This window comes from Salvia hispanica, chromosome 5 (genome assembly GCF_029641045.1).
Source record: "Salvia hispanica isolate PSC_SH4W2 chromosome 5, Shi_PSC_v1, whole genome shotgun sequence".
NCBI classification, from domain to species: domain Eukaryota; kingdom Viridiplantae; phylum Streptophyta; class Magnoliopsida; order Lamiales; family Lamiaceae; genus Salvia; species Salvia hispanica.
Window position 1 is genome coordinate 35,055,596 of NC_142696.1, and position 19,586 is coordinate 35,075,181.

Below are 19,586 nucleotides of genomic sequence, written 5' to 3' on the forward strand. Positions count from 1 at the left end.
AATTAATAATGTTAAGTAAATGTAGTGGAGTATAATTTATTATTATAATTAACATATAAAATATTTTTACCGTACATGCCATAGTGCAGTGTCATGTTTTACACTATTAATTAATTAATAATAATAATAAAATTAATAAATTTATAAATATAAATAATAGTGTTAAAATTTGAAATTAATGATAATTTGAAAAATTATGTTATGACACTGTAATAGTCTATAATACAACAATAGAAAAAACTTTAATAAACAATAATAATTATATCACATCTAATTTTTTTAAATTATAATTTACAAATTTTATTTGATTAGTAGTACAATATTATGGAATTTTCTCTTGAAGGTGATTTAATATATATAAGAAGGTTGAAACAGAATAATATCACTAATATATTTAATTGAAAATGAAAATAAACATGGTAAGGTATTTCCAATTAAAAGTGATATCAATAATATATTTAATTGAAAATGAATACTATTTACTTCTATACATCAAATTATTTACCACTTATACTACCCATAAACACTAATAATAATGTGAGTCTTACTATCACTAACACTAATTTAACTATCAATATTTTCTATCAATATTTTCATCTCTCTTACTTTATCAATTTTATCTTAATTTTCTTGTTATATTATATGTCCATATTTTTATTGGATGAAGGGAATATAACATAGTACTATCATACTTATAAAAATGATTTAATTTATAGTGAAACTTTCCTAAATAAAAAAAAAAATTTAACTATGATCGGAAATTTTTGGTATATGCAATAAAGGGATAAATGTACATACTTTATTAGTTGAGGATTAATTGTTCATGGTTTTAAGGATCTGATTTTAATTATTTTGGGGAAATAGAATGGTAGAAGTACTAATAAGTAGAGTGGAGGAAAAGGGTGATTATGTAAAAGTACATGAGCACTATTTAAACCAATTATTTAATTATTATTATATTTTTCTATTATTTACAAAACTGCCACTGTGTGGCTAGCCACATTGTGGCCACATAGCATTATTCTATTTAAATTGGCTAATCACAGATTCATTATAATCATTTACGAAAGAGTTAACTGCCTCGTTAATCTCTAACGTTTTGGGTCGTGACACCACATCATATTCTTATAAACAAAATATAGCGCCAGAAAATTTTAACGTTAAATATAATTAAGAATTATGTTTTTTCTGACCAATAACGTTATGATTACGAGAGATTCAGAATTTATTAGTGCTAAGAAATTCTTATATACGTCGTAAAATGAAGACGCACAAACAAACCCAATTACTTGTTATAGTACTTGATCTAGCTAGTTCTAAGCCCTAATAATTCGGAATGATATTCTTAATTGAAAAATATACTCACAATAATTCATCACCCACAAACTATTTCTTGAAACGGCATACGAGCATATATTTATTAATTAGTTAGTTTTGATTTACCTTTTATTTCTCATATTTGATTAGATATTATTAGATTTGTTTTAGGATATTCTTGTATCCCGGCATATTGATACGAGCATATATTTATTAATTAGTTAGTTTTGATTTATCTTTTATTTCTCATATTTGATTAGATATTATTAGATTTGTTTTAGGATATTCTTGTATCCCCGCATATTATAAATATATGTGGAGTATTCCATAGCATTCAATAAATAAGAATATCAATATTATCGTTCATTCTTTTCTCCATAGAGAGACAACCGTCGTGCTCGACGGGCACTCGCCCGCGACAGATATTTATCGATCGCCGATCTACGGACGCCGATCACCCCGATAGGAGGTTTATCCTATCAAATTGGTGCTTTCATCCCGAGCTCACCCTCCAAAACACCGATTGAATCACAGCTATGTCGCTGCCCGACGGGAATCCACCGCGCACAGCAACTAGCCACACCGATCAATCCATAGCTACGTTATTGCCCGACGGGAATCCACCCGCGCACAACTACTAGTTATACCATATCAAACCAAGCTGCGCCGCTGCCCGACGGAAGATGTTCCGCGCACAGCACCAGATTTGGTTGTCGAGTTCCCACCTTGAGGACAAGGTGGATTTCAACCATGGGGGAGTTGATACGAGCATATATTTATTAATTAGTTAGTTTTGATTTACCTTTTATTTCTCATATTTGATTAGATATTATTAGATTTGTTTTAGGATATTCTTGTATCCCCACATATTATAAATATGTGTGGAGTATTCCATAGCATTCAATAAATAAGAATATCAATATTATCGTTCATTCTTTTCTCCATAGAGAGACAACCGTCGTGCTCGACGGGCACTCGCCCGCGGCAGATATTTATCGATCGCCGATCTACGGACGCCGATCACCCCGATAGGAGGTTTATCCTATCACATATGAAATATGAGAAATATATACTTAAAGAAAGTTTACCCCTAGTCTAGGTACACAGGGCCAAAAAATTACTATGGAGTCTCATTCGTATTTCATGACCATTTTTAAATCTTGGTTATTTTGAAAAATAATGCTATAGGATTGTGTGGATCAGGGTTGGCAACACAATTTTCATTGGATTCTTTGATTCGAAAGGAAATCCGAGCTTAATTGTCAATGCTTGTATTAATATTCTTGCAAGTTACTTTCCAATAGGGGACCTATATATTTAGAAAAAAAAAGAGGGGACCTATTCGGGAAAAAATATTTCATACAAATTGGTCCCCATTTTTGTGATTTGTGGTGGGAAAAATTCTTACCATGTATCATAATCAGGGACGTGAATGACGCCCGAAACCCACAATTCATCTACTAGATCAGTTAAAATTAGTAGGCTTATTCACATATAAATACACAACTCTTTTTTAGATTTTCGTCTGAATTTTATTTTTTGAATGTAAATATATATATATTGCACTTTTCTTATTTTTTTCCAAAATAAAAAATCAATAATTATGTGGCAAACTGAAATCTATGCAGCAATCAAAACGATGTCATTTTATTTTATATAAAAAAGTGAAGTTCCACCTCACCTATTTCTTCTCATTTTTTTTTTTTTTCCTACTTTCATCCTTCTTCCCAAACGCAAACATCCATCTTCTTTCGGCTGCATATGAATTGATTCAATAATTATGAAGATTTGTTTTGAAGTGATGTTGATTGGATTTGACTTCGAATTGTAATATGTATTCTTGAAATGTGAAAATTATTAGGTGACATCCGAGTGCATAGAGTAGGGTTGCCAATCGGGTTAATTCGTTCGGGTTTGGGTCAACCCATTCGGGTTGCCAAGCTATTCGGTTATGAATTTTTCAGGTCATAAATTTTCAATCCTAACCCATCGGGTTTCAGGCTAACTTATCGGTCTATTCAGGCTTTAAAAATTTCAAAAATAATCTCTTAAAAATTTAATTATTTTTTCTTCTTAGTTTTAGATTCATATAAAATATTCAAATTTTAATGATTTTCTTCAATAATAAGTAGAGAGAAGCCTTTGTTCACCTTTGTCCTAGCAGCAGGGAGCTTAGACATTAAGCTTAGACTTTATTGTATGAGGTGCAGAGTTCGAGCCCTCTTGATATTAATTGTAATTTCCTCCTTTCTATAGGAGTGAAAATGAGTTTATTTGTAATTTCCTCCGTCATAAAAGAGTTTACAATTCATTTTATTATAGACGAAAAGCAGATCGGCCTTATGTCTTGCTAAGCACCAGTTTTGAAAAGGAGTTTATTTGTAATTTCCTCCCTCATAAAAGAGTTTACAATTTATTTTATTATAGACGAAAAGCAGTTCGGTCTTATGTCTTGCTAAGCACCGGTTTTTCCTTGAGCATAGCAAGCATATTGACGTTGGTCTTCATTCTCCTTTCTATAGGAGTTTATTTGTAATTTCCTCCTTTTGTCTTGCTAAGCACCAGTTTTTCCTTGAGTGTAGCAAGCATATTGACGTTGGTCTTCATTCTCCTTTCTATAGGAGTTTATTTGTAATTTCCTCCCTCATAAAAGAGTTTACAATTCATTTTATTATTGACGCTTGCTAAGCACCAGTTTTTTCCTTGAGCGTAGCAAGCATATTGACGTTGGTCTTCATTTTATTATAGACTTCATTTTATTATAGACGAAGGCAGAGTGAAGGTAGTAAGAAGTGAAAGAGCTTAACATCTCATGAATCATCAAGAGAGCTACTCAGTTGGGAAAGAAAAGAGCTGTTGGAGTTCTCACATAGTTGGTTAGAATAGAGCAGTTGGCTTTCTTGTTTTTTTTAGCTTGAGAAGAATCATCACACTACAACCAACCATCAATAAGTGTTTTTCCATCGGTTCGATTTTCTCATTCAAGCTCTCATAATGTTAATTTGCTTTTGATTGTTCCTTGTTGTTCTTGTCTCTCATTCAATTCTCCATATCATCTCTCATTCAATTCTCCAACAGAAGTTTCATGCAATTTCTCCTAAAACGCCAGTAACATACTTAATTGGAAATCTCAAATTCTTGCGCATTAGTTACCTAAACCTTACACTATCAATCAAGTTTGAGATATGAGCTTGCAGCTGTTCAGGGATAATTGGATCTTTTAAAATCACGGATGGAAGTTGTGGAGAAGAGGATGGTTTCGAAGGAGGCTCTCGTTAGCGAAACGACACAGGAACTCAGCCCGCTGCACAAGGATCATTTAAAGAAATGAGGGTACGTTCTAGAGAGAGGGTACTGGAGGGACAGACGTAGACGTCACCACGGTTCAAGAACCGCCAGTTCCTGGTTCGGAACCGGCGGTTCAGGTTCGAAAAAATGCCGAACCTGAACCGGCGCGCCTAGCTTCCGGCGGTTCCGGTTCTTGAACCGGGTCAGCCACGGTTCGTAGCCGGTTCAAGACCGGCGGTTTCCAGACGGTTCAGGGCCGGTTCCGGTTTGGACCGCCGGTTCAAGTTCTTTTTTTTTTTTTTTAAAAAAAAATTATTCATTTATAGTACTAATTACAAATTACACCTTGTAGACTTGTAGTTGTAGTCTTTTACTATCGAATAAATAAATAAAATGAGAATGACAATTGACAAAATAGAGTAGAAGTCGCCATTGGAGTTGGACAATTGGAATTTTATTGATACAATCATACAATTATACAAATTTGAACAATATGTTGATATTACGAATACAAATGTTGAAAATTGAAATTACAAAATAGTCAAAAGACTTAATACATAACATAATACATGCTTGTTAGCTTGTATAACAATTTAAATAAAAAAACTTGAAGTAAAAAACAATAAATTATAAATGTAAATAGATACTAGTATATATATATACTCTTAGTCGGCGAAGGAGATGTTTCTAGATAACTAAATTGAGGATACCTTTAGCAATTCAACCTTAATTGTTGAGTTTAATTTAACCATCAACAATCATGGTAGAATTGTCAAAAGTCTCCCGGATTTGGTCTTATAGAGAAGTCTTCTTCACCGATTAGAGTATATACAAATACAATTATATAATTGTATTTGTATATTTTAAAGTTGAAACAATTGAAAAAAAAAAGAAATAAAGGAAAAGGACTTGAGCCCAACTTAAATTTTAAATTTAAGTTGGGTTGCCTACGTATCCTTAATGCTCAATTACATTAAGGAATCAAAGTCCACGTAGTTCTCTTACCTTACTTACCTATTCGGCAATCGGCGGTAGCCGGTAGACCTCCCACTCCACCTCATTGTTGTTCTTCTTCTTCGTCGGGGTAGTAGTCTTGGTCGGTTTGTACTTGGGTGTTCCAATCTAGCTCTTGGTCTCTAATGTCAGCCGAACACCAATCGTCAAGTAACATGGTGGCTTCCATATTTTAGCCGGATAGTCTACTTCTTCTATCATCCAAGACGTTGCCTCCAACACTAAAAGCGGACTCGACGGCGACAGTGGAAGCCGAAATTGAAAATATCTCCTTGGCCATTGATGCAAGTATGGGAAAATCTTTCTCATGTGTTCCCCACCAATCGAGGACGTCGATTTGGTTGGGAACGAGACCTTCATCTTCATTCAAAGAAAAGCGTGAGTCAAAATATAAATCTAACTCACTTACCGTCCTTGCCGACGAACTGCCGCTGGTGGTGTAACCGTATAGGTCGGCCAATTGGGATTGTGCGTCGGGGTCATCAACTTGAAAGAACCCAAAACTGTGTTGTTGATGAGGGGTAGGTCGTTGTCTCACTTGGTGGATACTGTTGTACTTGGCTTCGTATTCGGCAAAGAGAGTTCGCAACTTAAACTCAAATGCATGTTTGATGACGGAGAGATTGGGGAGGTTTATTTGGAATGTTTCAGACAAACGTATGTTGTTGTCCTCATTGACTTCCGATTGCAAAGTCCGAAGTGGTTGAAGATCAATAGAACTCAAATTGTTGTAATAAAATTCTAAAATCTTCAAGGTACCGACTAATTTCCATTTCGGATCCAAAACCTTTGCAATCAAAACTGAAATACTTAAGCCATTTGTCAATAATATAATATAAAACACACATCACCTCAGGATTTGAGACGGAATTTTTCATAGCCGTCTTAAAACCAAGTGATATATACATGCAATGCTCTAAAACACGAACAAATGTGCAATAATAAACACCCGATAACTCAACAGTCGCATTTTTGAAACCTTTGAAAAATTTAAACAAACTCATGCTTTGCTCCCAACATGCATGCGATAGATATAAATCAGCAACGGGATAAGTCCTAAAAAAATCAATCAAATAATCTATATGCTCCAAAGTAGAGTTCAAACAATCATATGTGGAGTTCCATCTAGTAGACACATCAATTGTAAAATTTGTGTACCTGATTTTCTTTTGATGACAGTATTTCTTCCAAGCCTTACCAACGTGAGGCTTTCAATGGATCAAATTTACGGCAGTTCTAATAGGATCAACATGTTTTTGCCACAAAGAAAGAGCATCTTGTACATATAAATTTAAAATATGACAAATGCATCTTTGCTGAAAATACTTACCATTTATAACCGGGGCACAAGCCGCAATTAAGTCGGCAATACTTGCAGTGTTAGCGGTTGCATTATCAAAACCAACAGAAAAGACCTTATTGCACAATCTATATTCATTCAAAACTTGAATAATTAAAGCAGCAATTGCGAGTGCGGTGTGTGACGTAGGAAATTGTCTAAAACCAATCAAACGCTTGTGCAACGTCCAACTATTGTCCAAAAAATGACATGTAATGCCCATATAAGAATTTCTTTGAAAAGCATCAGTCCACACATCAGAGCAAATGTTTACTTTGTGACCCAAGGTGGACAAAAAACGTGTTACTTCATTTTGCTTCTCAAAAAATTATCTGTTGTTAGATCTTTGATGTGAAGTTACGGGTATTCTTTTAGCACCGACATTAAAAGCGGTTTGCATAGTAACTTCATATTTTTTGTCATCAAAAAAATTGAAAGGCAAATGCTTCATTGCAGCCCATCTAACCATAGCATCTTGAGCGACTTTATGATCATATTTAAAAAGAGGTGTACCTGTTGTTTCAGACGCTCCAGACGGGAAAATTAGTTGGGTTTGGGATTTGGCGGTCACATATTCGATCGGATGCTTTGCCTTTAAATGACGATGGAGAGTACCATAGCCCCCAACGGCAAAAAAGGGGTAGGATTTATCGCAATAGTTACAATATGCGACAAATTCATTGGTCTCTTGTTGAGTGGTTGGATCTAGTACCGGGACTTTTTTATAATGTTTAACAAAAATATCCGATTTCAAGGCCTTCTTATTAATCTTACCCCGCCCGGTTTGAGTTTCAGGAGGATGAACCGCTTCATCATTTTCACCAACTTGTCCGGCGCTCGTCGGAGGATATTGTTCAGATCCTCCACCTCCAGTTCCACCATTACTATCGTCGTCGTCGGATGATAAATTCACGTTGCCATAAGAGTGATAAGACTCGTAACCTTCGCCGCTGCTCATGTGGCTAAGTACCATGGCAACCCTTTGATCTTCTTCGGCCTACAAATATTATATACAAACGGTATAAATAATGTATAGTAACAAAAACAAGAATATATTTATATATTATATATAGTTGTGACTTGTGAGTCGTGACTTGTGAATTTAAAAAGAATTTGTAAAATTAATATTCAAACAACTTACTTGCAAACGCATAGCGGTTTGTCGGGAAACCTCATCCATAACCTCACGACGACTAGGGCGCCTTGATTTCCGACGACCACTTTCATCTTGGTCTTGGGCAACTCCCTTGCCCCGATCACCACCACGACGAGATGAAGATAATTTTTGCAAATTGAAAAATAAAGAGAGAGTATAACTAGAGTAGTGAGGGATGATATTATTATGATAGACAATTGAAGTAAATTATAAGAACAATTTGCACAAATTATAGTAAACAACTTGAGCAATTAGAGAGAATGGAGATAGAGATGAGAGAAATTGTGAGATTGAGAAGAGAAATCCTTGTTAACACAAGAATGGGGTGAGTAGAAATGAAGGGGAGAGGGGGTATTTATAGGAGAAAAAATCAGATTTAATAATAAAAAAAAATATTTGAATTTTGAAATTTTGAAAACGGTCGGTTTACCGCCGGAACCGCTGGTTTCTGGCCGGTTTCCGACAAAACCGGCGGTTCGATCGCCGGTTTTTGACACGAAACCGCCGGTTTCTGCCCGTTCTGCAGCCCTACGCCTGCCGCCTGAAAAGCTGCCGGAACCGGCGGTTTTTGGCCGGTTTCCGACCAAACCGCCAGTTTGGTCGCCGGTTTCTGCAGCCCTACGCCTGCCACCGCCTACAGCCTGAAAAGCCTGCCGGAACCGGCAAACCGCCGGTTTGGAATCGCCGGTTCCGGTTCTTCATTTCTTGAGAACCTGAACCGGCCCGTCGGAACCACTGAACCTTATCCGGTTCCGAACCGTCTCCCCGATTTCGGTTCACGGTTCCGAACCTCCGGTGACGGTTCCGGGCCGGTTCAGCCAAGCCAGTTCGGTTTGGTGACCTCTAGACAGACGCATGCACGGACACCATTTGGAGTTCCAGTTCCAACAACATCATTATATCCCTGAGTTCCCAAATCTTCAACATCTGAAAAATGTGCTATCTCTTCTTACATCACTCACGAAACTTTGAAGCTGTTTAGTTAACAAGTTAAGCTCCATGGAATTGCTGAGAATGTTAGAAATTAATTAGTATTAGAACATATAAGTGAGATACTACGCTCAGTGTGTGCGATTGGCACATAGTGTGCGTGCGATTTTCACACAGCGATCTTGCTTCTGTTGTTCTTGTTGCTCACTGTCGCCTTTGTTTCTGGTGGTAGGCGGCGGTGGGTGTTGGGGTCTGGTGTTTTCGCTTGGTGGGGTTTGACGGTGGTTTTGTGCCTTGGTGTTTGGGGCTTTTCTGGGGGTATGTCGGACTTGGTTGAAGGAGTGCCGGTGGGTGGGGATATTCCTCCGGTGAGGGTAGAAGAGGGGATTTTAGCTCCAATTGAGGCAGGCGATTCTGGGTCACCGCTGAAGAAGATGCTGCGCCGATCGCGTGGTCGGCCTTCGAAATCAAGGCCAAAATCTCCTTTGTTGAGAATGGCTGAGATGAGGAAGTATGGGTTGCGTGGGAAAGCTCTAAGGAAGATTGAAAAATTAGGTAGTGATGAGCTTGAGCCCAGAATTTACAAGGGGAAGAAGGGATGTGGGAGCTGGGGGAAGGATTTGCTGTCTTCTTCCTCGGATTTTGACAAGGAGGGGGAGAAGGTGATTGATGGTGTGATTGTTGTGATGGCAGAGGACCAGAAAGCAGATGGCCTAGTTCAAAATCCTGATGTAGATGACCCAAAGCATCTATATGTGGTCCCAGCAGGAGATGCTTCTGATCTGGCTTGACTTAATTACTGCACAACCTTTGCAAGAAATGGAGTTTATAGGGAGTGAGAGAAGCGGAAATTTAATTGCCAACTCTCTGGTTATTGAGGGTAAAGGGCTATCCATGTGTAAGGATGGGTTTGGATCAACTAAGGATAGCTATTTGGAGGAGGAGCTGTCGGAAGTAGCTTCGGTTGGAACGAAATCTACTATGGATCAGGATGTAATCTTGGCTCAACCTTTGCAGGAGCTGGTGTCTTCTGGGGTGCAAGTTTCTCAATCTTTAAATATGGAGGGGGGGACGGATTGTTCAATGCTGGAACAGAATATGGAGGAGGCTCGTGAAGATGAAACTTCGGAAGATTTTCCTCCTTTGAGCAAGGAGAACCTCAAGGCTGATAGGCAGAAGATAAAGAACAAGGGGAAAGAGGTGCCAAAGGAGATAGTGCAGCCGGCTAAGGAGTTCTCAAATAGAAATAAGGAAAACATGAGTGGCAAAGTGAATGGTAATAGCTGGGCAGGGACAAGGAACTACAAGGCGACCCTAGCTGATGGGGTGTACTCGGGGGGGAAATTACCGGTGTGCTTCGAACCGGAGAAGATCAGGAAAATGGGTGTGCCAGGGGAAACATGTGGGCTCCCTTCAATCCAGTTTTCAAGCGCAGAGACCTCTTATCTGGCTGAGAAGTTAGGTTTTGCGATAGTGGGGAAATTCTCCCACTCTATCCCCTCGTCGCTCCATATTCAAAAAGCTTTCATGGGTATGAAATTCAAAGGTGAGTTCACATGGAAATATATAAATGCTAAGCACGTTTTAGTGCAGTTTGCTTTGATCGAGGATTATGCTAAACTGTTAAATGGGCCTAATGGATTGCCGGTTTGGTTTGTGGATCGTCACCCCATGAGAGTATTTAAGTGGACAACAGATTTTGATCCTTTTTTTGAATCACCTATTGCGGCGGTGTGGTGCAACTTAATAGGTCTTCCCATTCACTTGTTTGAAAAATCAGCATTGTTTGCTATTGGAGGACTTCTGGGTGAGCCTTTGCTAGTGGATCATGCAACAATATCTAGATCTAGATTGTCTTTTGCTAGAATATGCATTGAGATAACATTTCTAAAACGCAAGTTCAAGAAATAATTTTAAACATGCAGGGGAGGGAGATTAGACAGTCAGTAAGATGGGATCGCATTCCACTTTTTTGCCAGGAATGTAAGCACGTGGGACATTCTAGTGATGTGTGCTATGCTAATGGTAAGGGGGAAAAACCAGTAAAGAGGAATTACAAGTTGTCGGCTGGTGAGGGGTTGAGGCAGGTGAAGTTAGGGGCTGATGGGTTGGGTGTGGGTGGTGTGGAGTCTGCTCTGGGTTCGGATTCCTTTGTTAATAGTCAGCCTGGTGTGGAGGGGATGAGTATGGATAATGGGAAAGGGGATGGGTTGGTTCAAGATGGTTTGCAAGTGTCTGATGATGGGGGGTTTCAGCACCAAGAGAGGAAGCGTGGAAAACAGGGGAAGGGGGCTTGGGATGTCTCGGGCTTGAAGGAGGGGTCTCCAGGGGCTCGGGTGCTGGGTGGGTCAGGTAGTGATGGGGAGCTGGCGCCTCTTCTGAAAGCTTCAGAGAACAGGTTCTCTATCTTGAGCTCGGTTCCTCTGGATTCTCCTGTTTTTTCTCTGGGGTCTATGGCAAAAGAACACCACTCTCAGCCTCGCTACTTAAAAATGCTTCCAAATGGTGATTTTGACTCAGAAGTGTATGAAGATGAAAAAGAATGGGAGGATGATGGTGAGATGGGGTGTGAGGCGGGGCTTTATCTCGACCGGCTGGTTGATAAAAGAGGGGTTGTTTCGGTTGTGGAAAAGACTATGGAGGAAAATGTGACAAAGAAGGGGAGGCTTTTAGAAGGGACCTCATCAGAAGTCGTTTAATATGTCGATGAACTTCCTGATTTGGAATGCTCGGGGTGTTGCCAATGCTAATACCCAGAGCATCATCAAAAAAATGGTAAGAGAAAATAAAATCTCTGTTTTGGCTATCATTGAGCCTCTAACTAAGCCGAGACCGGAGTTCTTCAATAGGGTCTTTGGATTGAATTTTAAGAGGTCTAATTGCAATGGGCAGATTTGGATTTTTGTGGCAGAAGGCATAGAAGTGGATGGATGGGAGGATTCTGAGCAAGTCTTACATGCTCGGTTTATTTCCCCGATTTTATCTGGTCCACTCTTTATCTCGGTGACTTATGGCAAATGCTTTAGGGAAGGAAGGAAGACGATTTGGGATAAACTGCGAGAAATTGCCTCAAATCTGGATGGGGATCCTTGGCTGGTGGGTGGTGATTTTAATATTTTCGTCTTGGAGGAGGAAAGGCAGGGGAAGGGGAGTGTGAAGAGAAGAACCAGAGAGATGGCAGATTTTGCAGAGGCTATCAATGACTGCCAGCTTTTAGATGTGGGAGCGGATGGGCATAAATTCACATGGGTGAGAGGGGACACGTTTGAAAGGCTGGATAGAGTCTTAATTGGTGAAGGGTGGGCAAAGATGTTTGAATCTACCAGAGTGACAAACCTCCCCAGAATTCTTTCAGATCATTGTCCTCTCCTGGTAAGGTGTCAAGCTCCGGGTCCTAGAGTTAAGCCTTCCTTCCGATTTCAAAACATGTGGGTAAGGCATAAGTTGTTTCTTATGGAAGTTGAAAGATGTTGGAGGGAAGAAACAGGCATGGATGGCATGATTAATGTGCAAATTAAGTTAAGTAGTTTGAAGAGGAGTTTGAGAATTTGGAATCGGGTAGTGTTTGGCAATATCTTCGAGAAGCTGAAAAAGGCAGAGTTAGAGGCCAAGGAAGCTATGGAAAGATATGAACAGAATCCCACCTTGTTGCTGAGATCAGAATCAAATAGATCAGCGGCGGAATTCCTTGTGGCTCTTAAAATGGAGGAGGAATTTTGGCGGCAAAAGGCATCATTAAAATGGGTAGCTGAAGGGGAAAGGAACACAAAATTCTTTCAAGGTTGGGTGAGGCAGAAAAGGGTTAAATCTAGAATCCTTATGATAGAAGATGGGGAGCATACTTTTACAGAAGATAGGGATATCAGAAACTCTGCAGAAAAGTTTTTTAAGGGGCTCCTTACTGATGATGTGGGGCATTTGGGAGAGCCGGATCTGGATATTATCCCCTCCCTCCCGTCACATGTGAGTATGGAGATATTGGAGAGGCCGCCATCTATAGAGGAGATAAGAAAGATTGTTTTTAGCATCAATGCTAATAGTGCTGCAGGGCCGGATGGATACTCTGCTCTATTCTTTCAATCTTGCTGGGAAATCATTAAGGAAGATGTGGTGGCTGCTGTACTAGATTTCTTCTCTGGTACTCCAGTTCCAAGAGGTATTGCAGCAACCTTAATTGTGCTTGTCCCAAAGAAGAAGAACCCTACGAGATGGGCTGAATTTAGACCGATTAGTTTGTGTAATGTGATGAACAAGATTATCTCTAAACTGATTGCCTCTAGAATGGCCCCTCTTCTGCCATTAATTACTGTTCCAAATCAAAGTGGCTTCATTAAAGGACGGTTGTTGAGTGACAACGTTCTCTTGGCTAAAGAGATGTTCCATGAAATTTGGAAGGGTGTGACGTCCCCAAACATGGTGCTCAAGTTGGACATGGAAAAAGCTTATGATAGGGTTCAATGGTCTTTTTTGCTTAGAGTGCTAAGGAAAATGGGATTTTCTGATACTTGGGTAAAACTTATTGAAAATTGCATCTCTCCTTGCTGGTTTTCGATCTTAATCAATGGGAGTGCAGCGGGTTTTTTTAAGTCATCCAGGGGACTTAGACAAGGGGACCCATTATCTCCTTCTCTTTTCATCCTTGCAGCTGAGTATTTATCGAGGCTCCTTGACCGGCTCATTCTTGGTCATAAAGAGATGCTATACCGCACGGCAAGGTATACTAGGGAGATTTCTCACCTGGCGTATGCTGATGATATTATTGTATTCACGCAGGCTCAGAGTCTGTCCATCTTGAAGCTCATAGAAGGTCTGGAACATTACATGGCAGTTTCGGGTCAGAAGATTAACGTGGGAAAGAGTTGCTTCTACCTCGACAAAAAGCATAATGCCTGGGCGAGAGAAGTGAGTGAGATCAGTGGCTTCCAACAAGGTTCATTTCCTTTCTTTTATCTTGGTGTCCCTATCTTCCAGGGCTCGAAGAAGACCAGCCTTTTTTTGTTTATTCGAGACAAGATATCGGCAAGAATTCATAGCTGGGGACATAGACATTTGTCGTTTGGAGGAAGGCTAACCTTGATTAAGAGTGTCCTTGGGGCTCTTCCAATCCACATTCTTCAGGTTCTTGATCCAACTAAGGGGGCTTTGAGGCAGATTGAGCAAGTTTTGGCGCGGTTTTTGTGGGGGTCTAGTTACACTTCGAGGAAGACCCACTGGATTAAATGGCAACAGGTGTGTCTCCCTATGAACGAGGGGGGATTGGGTATCCGCAGCTTAGGAGATTCAGTGGAGGCTTTTAGCATCAAGATGTGGTGGAGGTTTAGAGAGCAAGGATCTCTCTGGGCGCAATACATGTTTCAAAAATATTGCTCGGTGGCTTTCCCTATGGTGGCTTATAAGTCTAATCGCTTCAGTCCGATGTGGAGACGGTTGTTTAAGGTGGGTAACTTGTGCAGAGAGCAGGTTAGGTGGGTGTTAGGGGATGGGAACATCAGTTTTTGGCATGACTCTTGGGTTTGTGACTTCCCTCTTACAAGATTGTGCATCCCAGGTACGTCCTCTGCCTCTCTAAAAGTCAATGATTTGTGGATTGGAGATGAGTGGAATGAGATGGAGTTGTGGATGGTGGCGGAAGAGGAGGGTCTAACAGAGGAGATCATCGAGAAGATCTTACAAACTCCCTTTGATAGAAGAGGCAAAGATAGGGGGAGATGGAAACTTACCGGGAATGGCGAATTTTCTTTAGCTTCGGCCTGGAATCTTGTGAGAAATAGAGCTGGAAAGAGGTTGATTCATGAGATGATCTGGGGTAAAGGTATTAGCTTGTCAAATTCCTTTTTCATTTGGCGGCTACTGGCAAATAGAATCCCCGTGGAGACAAAATTGCAGTGGAGGGGAATATCCTTAGCCTCGAAGTGTAGATGTTGTGAGAAGTCGCAGATTGAATCAAGATTGCATTTGTTTGTTAATGGGGAGGCGGCTAGGAGGGTGTGGCAACACTTTGAGAGATGGTTCCCACATGTCCCGCCTTTTGAGGATATAGGTGAGAATATTGATCTTAGAATTAGGTGGTGGCAGAGACACTTGGGTGTTCGTGGGGGGCAACATTTGTGTACAATTATTCCCTGTTTGATTCTATGGTTTATCTGGTCTGAGAGAAACGAAAATGTACATAGACACAAGGCGTTTGAGGTGGAGAATGTGATTAGGAGGGTAAATGGCCAATTGAGGAATTTGGTTTTGGCTAAGGTTATTGGCCCAAACCAGTGGAGTAACTGCTGCCCTCAACTGGATGTTATGATTGGTATGGAGCGCAAGGTGTGTTGGAGGAAAGTGGGGAGGGTTCAGTGGAGGCCGCCGGATTTTCCTTGGCTCAAGCTCAATGTGGATGGCGCTTTTTCTCTGCAGTCCCGAAGAGCAGGTGGGGGGGGGGGGTGTGCTGAGGGATTTCAAAGGTGAGATTCTGGTGGCTTTCTCCGCAGGTTTTGAAGGAGGCTCGGGTCTGGAGGCAGAGGTCTCGGCTCTTCTGCTAGGAGTTAGGATGGCTAAACAGCATGGAAGCAGGTTGTGGATAGAAGCTGATGCCGAGGTCTTGGTTCGATGGATTGCTACTGAGCAGCTGGGTGCAGCTGAGGTATGTACTGATCTGGCGAGAGTTAGGAAAGAATTGGAGAATGTTGAATGGAAAGTTTCTCACATCTTTAGAGAAGGTAATAAGGCGGCGGACTTCCTGGCGGGCTTAGGTTTACAGTCGGGGGAGAGGATCACATACACAAGGAGCTCAACCCCATCTCTGGTAAAGGCTCTTTGCAGATTAGATCAGCTAGGCCTGCCAAACTTTCGGTTTTGATGATTTGCTGTCTGTTTTGTTGTTCTCCTTCTAGATTTTATGGTTGCTTGTTTTCTCCTTTGTAATAGGGTTGCTAACAGTTGTTGCTTTGGCATGATAATTCACTTTTGGGATTATCTTGATGTAAAACTTTTCTGTTTTGATGATATATAGGGGATGAGGGTCCTACTTAACCCTCCACCGTGAAGGTGTTCGATTAAAAAAAAAAAAAAAAAAAAAAAAAAAAAACATCATTATATCCCTGAGATGACTACAACATTTGTATTACGGGTAAGCTAAAAATTATTTAATTAAATATTATTGGGACTAAGAAAATATTTCATGAATCTAGTATGTGCCTTTTTCGTAAATGTACTTGATATTATTGGGACTAAGAAAATATTGCACAATTTAAACTAAAAACTTATATATAACATATAATATCGTTTAAATTGATTAGGGCTTGTATATTTCACGCAAACATTCCTCGCCCATGAATCTATTATTTGCCTTTTACGTACGTTTCTACACAATAATATATTAAGCCCATTTATACTAATTAGTGCATTGAGTTATCATCGAGACACTAATTTTATGTGATTGTGATTAATCTTTCTGACTTTCTTTCTAGACCATTTTTTCAGTAATAATTGATGTGTTCACTTTTATTATTTTCTAGTTCTTCTTAAGCTTTTCTTCTTATGTTTTTCTAGTTACAAAATATTTCCTCCGTCCCATTTTAAGAGTACCCGTTGAGTTCAACACGGATTTTAAGAAATATAAAGAAAAGTTAGTGAAAAAAAGATAGTGGAATGTGATCAGTCTTACTTTTATATATTAATTTTATAATAAAATATGAGTGAAAAAAGGTGAATGGAATGTTGGGCCTATTACCAATTATGGAATATTCCAACCGGAACTCCTAAAGTGGGACACCCAAAAATAGTAAATCGGGACTCTTAAAGTGGGACGAATGGAGTATTATGTTAACGAAAGGTAGCTAATAATCTGTGCATAGATTAATCTATTTTTCTTTTTATATTCTACTCCAATCAAAATTTACGATAAAATATATACATATTTTAACCATCAAATAAATTTAATAAATATTAAAATCTCGAATTATTATTAAATGATGAACATCATCAGCAATATGAACGATTGAATGTTTAAAGAGGAAGAGAGGTTATATGGGTGTGGGCTCTTCGTTTTGGGCTATATTTGAATAAAGCTTGGGCTTAGTTAATATTTTAGCTGACTTAGTTGGCCCATAGAAATGATAAGGACAAAATTCGAGATCGTAGTTAAATTGATATGTCTAAGTTAGGGGCGGCAAAATGGGTAGCGGGTAATTGGTAATTCCCATCTCCACCCGCTATCCGTCGGGTATTGGGTACTTGTTACTCAACGATAACGGAAAACGGAGCGGGATGGGGTAGTGTGTTTTAGAGTTTTGCGGGTATACCCATTAGTCCCGATAATACCCGTTAGTATTAGTATTAGCCATATTTCATATTTTAATACTTCCTCCGTTTCATATTAATAGTGCTGTTTTGAATAGTTAAAGTGGAGAAAAAAAAAAAAGTAAATAGTTAAATAATAATAGCCATATATGCACTCATTTTGAAAAATTAAAAATAAATAGTTAGAACAGGAGAAAAAAAATAAAGCAAGAGAGATAATAATATAGAGAATAGTATTTATATTATTATTTTTTCAAAATGAGTGAAGAAAATAAAATGCATGTCTCTATTAAGGTGTAACAGTGGGAGTACTTTATATAATCTAAGAGTTCTTTTAAAATATTTTTATATTCCAACGAACATACGATTGAAAACTCATTGGAACTAGCTATAGAGTGTCCTCTCACTTTTATTCTCAATCTATTCAACGTTTTACCATCAATATTAATAATGTAAATTAGGGAACATTGACGGTTATTATGGTTTTCAATTTTTTTATTAGGATTTTGGATCGGGTATGGATACCCGCAATGTCGGGTACGAGATACCCGACACGGGTATCGGGTAATCTTGGTATGTCGCGGGGCGGGTATTGGGACAACAAATTTGGCTAAAATCGGGTACAGATACCCGACTTGTCAAGTGCGGGTAACCCGTTTCGCCACCCTAATCTTAGTGAATTGGACTAAAGCCTAGCTCCACGTGTTATTTTCACAAATATCAAAGTAGACTATTTTAGTAAAACAAAGTTATTAAGACAATTCAAACTAAGAAACCAGACCACATTTTGAGGAAAAAATAAATAAATTAAGAGGCTAATTTTATTGGTGGATTGAGAAAATAGAAAAGAAAGTGGTTTTTGCTTTAACTAATTAACCATATTTTGTTAGACCGTTTATAGTTATTTACACAAAAGTCAAAACTAATTTTTTAGTAATAAAAAATATTTTTATTTCAACCATTTACATCAAATTCAAATTTCACACTATATTTAAGTATATGTCTCGTAATTTTTTTTATAGTAGCTACTTACACCGTCATATTTGGTGTTGATCCATAGAAAAAAACATAATTAAATTTATATTTGCAGTATGATCGGAGAAGTTTTCTACACCTAAAATGAAATTTGATGTATGATTGGAGATGGGTCTTAGCCTTTTATTGTGACAAGTGATAATGGAAATTAGAATTGAAGTCTCCCATTCAAATTTAATGTTTGGTATTGCAAAAGATTTGGATTTGGATTTGTAATACAATTCTAATTCTTCCAATTCCACAATTGTAATTTATATCAAAAGCAAATTATTGAAATTTCGAATAGTTCTCAAATTGAACATTTTCACGCACAGAAAATGCAAACACACTTCATATCAATGTATCAGTTTTATTTTAACGAACGATCTAGAATTGAATTATAATTCAATTAAATAAAATTCTAATTCTATTTCCGTGTATAGAAAAGTATAAACAAAAAAACTGAACTCATTAGCCACAAGTATGAAAATTGAAAACAAATATACAAAGCTTTGAGAAATATGTTGGTTTTTAGATTATTTTTAGTCCCACTCTTCCTAAACCTACCCAAATTTTCGTCTTTGTTGTGGACTTGTATTATACTCCAAGTTACACCAATTATTGTTTATGAAGTGTTTTATAGTACTAGTTTCTATGATAACCACATCCATATATTATATATACTGTGGCTGTGAGTCCTAATTGTGTATGTAGCATTCCCTAAGCTTAGTTAATTAAGAAAATTATAATCAAATATAGGTCCTTTTTTTTATATAATGCATTTAATTCCCCAAATAGCTGAAATTCTAGTGCTACACAATTTTTTCTCAATAAATTAAATGAGGTTATTGGTGTGTTGGTGAAAATTCAAGGTGGGTGACGATATACGTGGGCATGAAAGGTAGCTAGTTGGAATAAAAAAATGATAGGCTGCAAAGTTGATGAAGCAGAATTAAAAGAAGAGAAAACATATGCCTGCAAGAAAAGAAGCACTCATGCATGAGGATATCTTATGATGATTCATTTTGTTTTATTAGTGGAATCATATCATTGAGCAATTCATACATTGCAACCCCACCCCAACCCCCTATATTTTGTGATATATATCACCAGTTGTAAGAATTACACATGCTCCTAACCAAAGCTGTTTTTTTTTTGAGTTTTTTTTTAGGGAGAGACAGAGAGGACAGCCTAAAAGATCACTAAAATTATGATGTGTGTATATTCCATAGTGCAATA

The 19,586-nt window shown here is 38.3% G+C and overlaps 1 long non-coding RNA gene across 2 annotated transcripts; it reads left to right on the forward strand.

Moving 5' to 3' along the window:
• The first annotated feature begins 3,812 nt into the window (after window positions 1-3,812).
• On the forward strand, window positions 3,813-5,020 carry LOC148926717 (uncharacterized). Of its 2 annotated transcripts, none has more exons than XR_016130210.1 (2): window positions 3,813-4,283; window positions 4,515-5,020. It is a non-coding gene; the product is annotated as an uncharacterized LOC148926717 (long non-coding RNA). The 2 variants fall into 2 exon arrangements; XR_016130211.1 differs by having other exon boundaries at window positions 4,523-5,020.
• The last annotated feature ends 14,566 nt before the right edge of the window (window positions 5,021-19,586 follow it).